Here is a 7389-nt window from a genome sequence, read left to right as displayed (position 1 = left end):
AGCGTCTGGTTCATGAGCAGGTGTTGGAATACCTAAACAACCATTCTCTGCTAGACCAATTGCAATCTGGCTTCAAGAAGGGACACAGCACAGCAACTGCCCTGCTTAAAGTGACTGATGACAAACGACACGCAATGGACCACAGACTGCTGACAGTACTTACTCTCCTCGATTTCAGTAGCGCATTTGATACTATAAACATCCAGACTCTACTAAATAAGATGCAATCTTACTACTTCGATCAACGAACTATTAATTTCTTTTCATCGTACCTCAAAAATCGCGCGCAACGAATCATAACCCTTGATCAAACCTCTCACTGGCTAACCAGGAAGGAAGGCACGCCGCAGGGTAGTGTTTTAGGCCCATTGCTCTTTATTTTGTACATAAACGACATTTCATCTAATTTAAAGAATTGTAGCTACCATCTTTATGCGGACGATTTACAAATTTATTGTCACTGTAAGACCTCTGACTTGCCTCATGCCATAACAGGCATCAATGCTGACCTTCAGCGACTTAATGCTTACTCCTTGAAAAATTCCCTCCTTCTTAACCCCTCCAAGACACAAGCAATCATTATTGGCTCTCAAAAATTGTTGGCCACACTACGGTACGAAACTATTCCTCCAGTTATACTGAATGGTAGAGTTATTCCATTCAGCCAAACTGTGAGAAATCTTGGAGTGACAATGAACGAAACATTAAATTGGACTGAATATATTAAGAATGTGTGTAAAAAAATATTTTCGATACTCCATTCGGTTAAAAGAAACAGCGATATTCTACCTTGTAATGTGAGAGTCAAACTCATGCAAACGCTAGTGCTTCCCGTCCTCGACTACTGTGACGTCATTCTGGTAGACGCAACAAAAGAGCAGACTTTGAAACTTCAGCGAGCGCTTAATTCTTGCCTTAGATTTATATACAGTCTGAGTTATGATACGCATGTCACCCCATACTATCACACTATTTCATGGCTGAAACCTGACAAACGACGAACGTATCACATACTGATACAGATATACAGACTGCTCTCTGAAGACAAACCACTATACATTTCTTCCCAGCTTAAGTATTTGTCCTCCTTTCACAGCAGTAATACCCGCTCTGGTTCCTCCCTTTCTATTCCTGTCCACCGATCCTCTATGTACAACAATTCCTTTGTTGTGGCGGGTTCTAGACTTTGGAATTCCCTGCCAGTCAGTGTCAGAAATTCCACCTCATTACCTAAATTCAAGTCTGCTTGCCGAGACTACCTGCTAAATGCAGCTGACTAACTTGTATGACTGGAAGATCGAATGAATGTGAGTTAGAAAAGTGTAATGTATTTTTGTGTAGGTTATTATTTACTGTATAATATGATGTACTTAGACTGTATTCACTACAGTGGTTAAGTGTAAGAGAGGGCCAAGAGCCCTAACTTCGCCACCTACAAAGGCATAATAAATAAATAAATAAATAAATAAATAAATGTTGTACTGGCTGTCTCATAAGGAGCTATGTATAGCCGCCATCTTGCATCCACCATCTTGCGCAAGCATCCTTAGGGCGTCTCTAGCCATGGATCCTTAAGCCGCCTCATAAGAGCAACCACCATCTCGCGCAAGCATCCCTCATAAGGAGCCTTGTATAACCGCCATCTTGCGCAAGCATCCCAAGGGCGTCTATGTATAGCGATCATCTTGCATGAGCGCCTTTAAGGAGTCATGTATAGCCACCATCTTGTGCAATTAGCGTCGAGAGATGGCTGCTGTAGAATTTTTCTTTTTAAAATTATCCGCTACCACATAGAGTGTAGCACTGAGGTTTGCGATGTAAGATGGCGGATGACAGCTGACAAAAAAGCGCGTGAGTTTGTTTACTAAACAAGAGCGCGTGGAATTTTTCAATTTGCCACCACCACATTTTCAAAGGTATCTAGCTAAAGAGGGCAGCACGGTGCTCAAAGACGGCGGATGACAGCTAACAGAACTTTTCAAATTGCCCGCTACTACATGTCATAAAGAGGGCAGCACGGTGCACTGTAGATTAAAGATGGCGGATGACAGCTGACGAAATTGTCCGCAGCGCAGTGCTCTATTGATTAAAGATGGTGGTTGACAGCTGCCAAAAAAAAAAGCACGTGGCTTTGTTTACTAAACAAGAGCACGTGGAATTTGCCGCCACCACAGTTCGAAGGTATCTAGCTAAAGAGGGCAGCACGGTGCTCAAAGATGGCGGATGATAGCTAACAGAACTTTTCAAATTGCCCGCTACTACAGAGGGCAGCACGGTGTTCTGTGGATTAAAGATGGCGGATGACAGCTAACGAAATTGCCCGCAGCACGGTGCTCTGTTGATTAAAGATGGCGGATGAGAGCTAACGAAATTGCCCGCAGCATAGTGCTCTGTTGGTTAAAGATGGCGGGTGACAGCAGTCAAAAGAGCATGTAGCTTTGTAGAGCACGTGGAATTTGCCGTCACAACAAAGAGGGCAGCACTGTACTCTGTTGCTTAAAGATAGCTGTCAAAAAAAGCGCGTGGGTTTGTAAAGCATGTAGAATTTGCCGCCACTACATAGAGGGTAGCGCGGGGCTCAAAGATAGCTGCTGTCAAAAAAGCATTTTTCAAATTATCCGCCACCACATTTCAACTAAAGATGGCAGCACGGCGCTCAAAGATGACGGATGATAGCTAACAGAACTTTTCAAATTGCCCGCTACTACGTGCTTAAGGTAGTAGCCATAAAGAGGGCAGCACTGTTCTCTCTGGATTAAAGATGGCGGATGATAGCTGTCAGAAAATCACATGGGTTTGTAAAGCACGTAGAATTTACCGCCACCACAAAGAGGGCAGCACGGTGATTAAAGATGGCTGCTATCAAAAAAGCACGTGGCTTTGTTTCCAAACAAGAGCACGTGGAATTTGCCGCCACCGGGTAGCACTGTTCTCTCTGGATTAAAGATGGCGGATGACAGCTGTCAGAAAAGCACATGGGTTTGTAAAGCGTGTAGAATTTACCACCACCACATAGAGGGCAGCACGGTGCTCTCTAGATTAAAGATGGCGGATGATAGCTGACAAAAAAGCGCATAGGTTTGTTTCCAAACAAGAGCACGTGGAATTTGTCGTCACTACATAGAGTGCAGCACTGAGGTTTGCGATGCAAGATGGCGGATGACGTACCACATTTCAAAGGTAAGTAGCTAAAGAGGGCAGCACGGTGCTCAAAGATGGCGGATGACAGCTGCACGTGGCTTTGTTTCCAAACAAGAGCACGTGGAATTTACCGTCACTACATAGAGTGCAGCACTGAGGTTTCGGATGCAAGATGGCGGATGACAGCTGTGACGTACCACATTTCAAAGGTAAGTAGCTAAAGAGGGCAGCACGATGCTCAAAGATGGTGGATGACAGCTGCACGTGGCTTTGTTTACCTCGCGCTAGTGAGGTTAAGTTGGTAGCACTAAGGTTTAGACCCGTCAAGATGGCAGCACTGCAGATGACAGGTGATGAATTTACATCTACTACGATAAAGAGGGCAGCAAGGTGCTCTCTGGATTAAAGATGGCGGATGACAGCTGTCAAAAATGCACGTGGCTGTCAGAAAACACGTGGCTTTGTTTACCTCATGCTAGTGAGGTTAAGTTGGTACCACTAAGGTTTAGGCCCGTCAAGATGGCAGTACTGAGGTTAGCGATGCGTTGTTGTCTGTCAAAAAGCACGTGGCTTTGTTTACAAATCTGTCAAAAAGCACGTGGCTGTCAAAAAGCACGTGGCTTTGTTTACCTCGCGCTAGTTAGGTTAAGTTGGTACCACTAAGGTTTAGGCCCGTCAAGATGGCAGTACTGAGGTTAGCGATGCGTTGTTGTCTGTCAAAAAGCACGTGGCTTTGTTTACAAATCTGTCAAAAAGCACGTGGTTGTCAAAAAGCACGTGGCTTTGTTTACCTCGCGCTAGTTAGGTTAAGTTGGTACCACTAAGGTTTAGGCCCGTCAAGATGGCAGTACTGAGGTTAGCGATGCGTTGTTGTCGATGACAGCTGTCAAAAAGCACGTGGCTTTGTTTACAAATTCAAATTTCGCGCTAGTTAGGTTAAGTTGGCAGTACTGTCGCGCTAGTTAGGTTAAGTTGGCAGTACTGGAAGAGGCCACTGGCTGAGGTGGAGGTGGCCACTGGGAGCCGGAGGTGGCGGTGGCGGCCGAACTGTCCAATTATACTACTGGCACGAAATAAGCAAACCAGATTGAGCACAACGTGTGATTTAATAGTCCGCCTCTGTGGTATAGTGGTTCGATTCCCGGCTTTGCCACGAAATTTGAAAAGTGGTACGGGGACTGGAAAGGGGTTCACTCAGCCTCGAGAGGTCAACTGAGTACAGGGGAAGGGGGTCGATTCCCTCCCCAGCCACCCTCGAAGTGACTTTCCGTGGTTTTCCATTTCTCCTCCAGGCAAATGCCGGGATAGTAACTAACTTAAGGCCACGACCGTTTCCTTCCGTCTACCTTGCTTCCCATGCCCCCGTAAGACCCCTATCCGGCTTACCAGGTGAGGCCGCCTGGGCGAGGTACTGATCCTCCTTCCCAGTTTTATCCCCGAAATCAAGTCTCACGTTCCAGGACACTGCCCTTGAGGCGGTAGAGGTGGGATCCTTCGCTGAGTCCGATGGAAAAACGGGTTAAGGAAGAAAGAAAGAAAGAAAGAAAGAAAGAAAGAAAGAAAGAAAGAAAGAAAGAAAGAAAGAAAGAAAGTAATTTAATAACTAGATGGATTTGAGAGCAAACAAAATATGAAATGGCACAAATATTAGCATCACAGCAGTTCGTTGGTGATAATTAGTGGAGAGGTACATATTGATTGAACTTCACTGAATACACTCCGAGAGAATAATCTAACAAAGAGCAAAGCTATAAGTGTAGTAAATATTTAAGAAATAAGAATTAGAAAAAAAAAAAGGAAAAAAAAACGCCGAAGAGAGTCCTAACGCAGAGAATCGAGACGTAAAGGTACACGCCGAGATCGAAACAAAACGATATTGAAATAATACATATATCATTCTCCTTGACCCTTGAATTTGGTAAACGCTACAGATCTGAAATGTGGATAATGCGAATGATAATGAAACATTCATGGTGTTGTCCTTGGTGGAGAGAAGTCTATTAATACGACACAAACACCCAGAGAGGACTTAACCATGCACAGTTAAATCGCCGACCCGGCCGGGAATCGAAGCCGGCGCCATCTGAACTGAAGTCCACTACACTGATCATTCAGCCAAGGAGAGGAACCACTTTGAGTGGAGACTAGAAGTGAAAAAGTCGAAGAAGGGGCTCTCTACATCCCACAGCAGTAGGATCCATCTGAAGGGGAAAGCATCTTGCTTGAAATACCCCGGCTGCTCTGAGCGATGACTCACGAGCATGACTCTGCACAACGCAGCACTGCAGGCACATTCCATCTTTATTCCAAACAAAAGAAAGACGCCGAGTGAGTGAAGACTCAAACATGGCGTGGAATGGCATTCGATGACGAATACGCTTGCATGATGGATACTCAGCATGAGAGGAGTTTTTAAAAGTAGGAAAGATAATAACGTAGAGATAAAGCTGGAGTTCAAGAGGTCAAGTTGTGGCAACTAATAACTATTAATTTATAGGAATCAGGGATTGGAATAAATTACCAAGAGAGATCTTCGATAAATTTACAAAACTTAATTTAAGAAAAGAACTAGGTACCTAACTTATAGGGAATCTGCCACCTGGGCGACCGATTAGAGGTGTTCAACAAGTATACCACACACACCGCTATGCATACCAAGATTTAAAAGAGAACTTGCGTATATCAGGGGGAGGTTGCCTACTTTTGAATTATTTCATTCTTCTTCCTTTCTTTTTTCTCTCTTTCTTTCTTTCTTTCTTAATCTGTTTACCCTCCAGACTTGGCTTTTTCCTCGGACTCAAAAGAGTGATTCCACCTCTACCACCTGAACGGTAGTGTCCTGGAGCGTCAGACTTCGGATCGAGGGGATACAACGGAGAAAGAGGACCAGTACCTCGCCCAGGCGGCCTCGCCTGCTATGGTGAACAGAGGCCTTTTGGGGGATGGGAACATTGAAAGAGATAGACAAGGAAGAGGGAAAGAAGCGGCCGTGGCCTTAGGTTAGGTAAATCCTGGCATTTGCATGCAGGAGAAGTGGGAAACCACGGAAAACCACTTCGAAGATGCCTGAGGTGGGAATCGAACCCTCCCCCTCTACTCACTTGACCTCTCGAGGCTGAATGGACCTCATTCCAGCCCTCATGCCACTTTTCAAATTTCGTGGCATAGCCGGGAATCGAACCCGGGCCTCCGGGGGTGGCAGCTAATCACAGTAACCATTACACCACAGAGGTGGTCCGGATTCGATTCCCGGCTCTGCCACAAAATTTGAAGGGGCTCGATTCCCATCCCAGCCATCTTCGAAGTGGCTTTCCGTGGTTTCCTACTTCTCCTCCAGAAATATGCCGCGAATAGGCCACGGCCGCTTCCTTGTCCATCCCTTCCGAACTTCCCATCCCCTCACAAGGCCCCTTTTCAGCATAGCAGGAGGGGCCGCTTGGGCAAGGTACTGGTCATCCTTCCCAGTTGTATTTCCCCGACCCAAACATAATGTCATTCTGCATGCAAGGATTTTTACGTAGAGGACCTGCCACTAGCAGCAGTTGAGTGTAACACAGCCTGTCACCGCGACAAGCTCCTCAGCAATGAGATAGTTATCATATTTTACTCAGAAAGTGACACTTTGTTATCGTGAGTGCACCCACACATTTGTTAGAAGAAGGTGGTTGTAGTATCAATCAGTCAACTCAGTTTCGAACGAGCTCTCTCTGAGGGAAGTTAATAATAGACCAGGCTTATCAGTTGTGAGGTTTGACATTTTTCAAACTTTATTTGAGCAGTTTTGATTTAATTTTCTTTTTTTTTCTTGTCTTTTTGTAATCGAATAATTTATTAAAACCGAGACTTCGTATCGGGTTGCAGATTAGAGTTCTGTAGTTACTGAAAAATGAAACCAATTAAAGTTAAGTAGGAACATCTAAGTGGCTCATGGTTGAGCAGCTCAGCCGTTAAAGCACGGGACAATCAAATAAAACCTAATGAGCATTATGTTTTAATAATCTTGCAATAACGAATGATCCCTTTGTTTATATAAGTTCACAATAAATTGCTTTACTTCTAGCTGCTCTAATTAATAAGTTGTTACATTTTATTTGTGCGGGGAGGGGTATTGCATTTGTTACGACTCTCCTCAGGCTGTGAAGCCTGCTCTTCTGTCTGATCATACATTCACCTGCATTTCAAATATGACAAGTGATTTTACTTTGAATTAAACGTACAACTAGGTTGTTATACCTACAGCCCTTGGCC

This window comes from Anabrus simplex, chromosome 8 (assembly GCF_040414725.1).
Source record: "Anabrus simplex isolate iqAnaSimp1 chromosome 8, ASM4041472v1, whole genome shotgun sequence".
Taxonomy (NCBI): Eukaryota; Metazoa; Arthropoda; class Insecta; order Orthoptera; family Tettigoniidae; genus Anabrus; species Anabrus simplex.
The sequence above is the reverse complement of the archived record's forward strand: the minus strand, read 5'-3'. Positions refer to the sequence as shown.